The sequence below is a fragment of the Orycteropus afer genome, unplaced genomic scaffold, assembly GCF_000298275.1.
Source record: "Orycteropus afer afer isolate SDZICR_OR568_19922 unplaced genomic scaffold, OryAfe1.0 scaffold00019, whole genome shotgun sequence".
Classification (NCBI taxonomy): domain Eukaryota; kingdom Metazoa; phylum Chordata; class Mammalia; order Tubulidentata; family Orycteropodidae; genus Orycteropus; species Orycteropus afer.
The window spans coordinates 8,782,976-8,784,562 of NW_006921606.1; the positions used below are offsets into that span (position 1 = coordinate 8,782,976).

General features: G+C 45.1%; 1 pseudogene; it reads right to left on the reverse strand.

Annotated features, from left to right (window-relative positions):
* Positions 1 to 254: 254 nt before the first annotated feature.
* Positions 255 to 1,309, reverse strand: LOC122152186 (annotated as a pseudogene).
* Positions 1,310 to 1,587: the final 278 nt, after the last annotated feature.

Below are 1,587 nucleotides of genomic sequence, written 5' to 3' on the forward strand. Positions count from 1 at the left end.
GCTACAGACTCTAGGGGGATTTATCTGGAAAGCCCTCGTTTGCATTTGAGTAAAGCATGGTTGAGGTTGCTTTGCCTCACTCCTTCCCCCAACCAATAGGGAAGAGGGAGAGATGCTGTGGACCCCAGCCTGAGATATATGGCAGTGCCAGCTGTCTCCTACCCACCCTATACCACTTTCTCCACTCTTTGCTGATTGATGTCTGCTCCTTGAAACTTCCTGGTAGCAAAAGGATAGCTCTTACCCAGTGTGGCTCATATCGAGACCCTTGGGAGCAGGGAAGAGCTATGGATCTTGTCCTCTTCCTCTCTAAAGTAGTCTGGCTTTCCCTGTGAGCCAGGAGCTTGCTGGGCCTTCAGTGGACTTCTTAGGCTAAGGTGGAGCTTGCATTCCTTAGCATGATGTTATAGATCTCTACAGTTGTAGCACCTGCCTCCTCACAACACAGAACACCCCATGAGATCTAGTGACATGGATAGATTCAAGGCCCTTAGCAGATTTCTTAAAGGTGAGTTCTACTACTTCTCTCTCCTTCAGGCTCCGAAAGCACTCCATGTGCATCTTACTCTGGTGCTCAAAGATAACCACAAAAGGACCGAGTAGGACCCTGATTTGGGTGGTCATTGATAGGAAGCGGAACCCCACGTGCATGTTGAACCACTTACAGATATCAGTACTGTGTAGAAATTGTGGTTCTTGTACGGCCCTGGCTACTGTTGGGTTTCCCTTCGGCAGGGCTCCCACAACCCAGGTCAGGGATAACGCCACCCAAAATCACTCACAAAAGACGTCTCTTGATGCAAAAGCAGGAGGAGTTTATTCGAAGTTCCAGCGCGCTGGGGCTCGACTCACATCCCATGCAGGGGCAGAGGAGTAGAGCCCCCAGCAACAAAATTACACAGTATTTAAAGGCAAAACTACAAGGGGGTGGTCAGAGAGAGTACAGATAATTGGTAAGTTTAAGTTTGAATTCTCGGAGGGAGTACAAACGATTGGTAAGTTTAAGTTTGAATTCTCCAATTACATGGTATGGTAGAGTTCAGGGCTTAGTCATCAATGGTTCTGGGAATTGTTTACTAAAACTATATGTTCCTCGCCTCACCCCAGTTCCTGGAACTGGGGCCCGCCCTTTTGCTGGCCTTAATAGTGGCCTCTTATTGCTATATTAAAATATTACATTTTAATTTTACCTTAATTTTGCATTTCTAATTTCGTATTTACATTTTTAATTCCACACTACATCCTCTAGTGCCTCTTCTGCTGCCTTGGCAAAGCTACCTAGAAACTGCTGGTCAGACATGGAATCCATGTTCATCAGCTAAGCACACAGGCTGGTCCCTGGTCTGGCAGCTGCTGGCCCCAAAGAAGTCTGGAGGCAAAAGGGTGGCTCAGAAAGAGGCTGTTACATCTTCCCTGGTACCTGTAATAAGTTTTGAAGTTGAAACGTGTAAATCCTCCTAAACATTGATTTGAATATTCTGGATCCCTTATACTTCCATGTGAATTTTTGGATCATTTTTCCAATTTCTTTTTTTTAAAAAAAGCAATTGGAATTTTGATAGTAATTGAGTTGAATATGTAGATCAA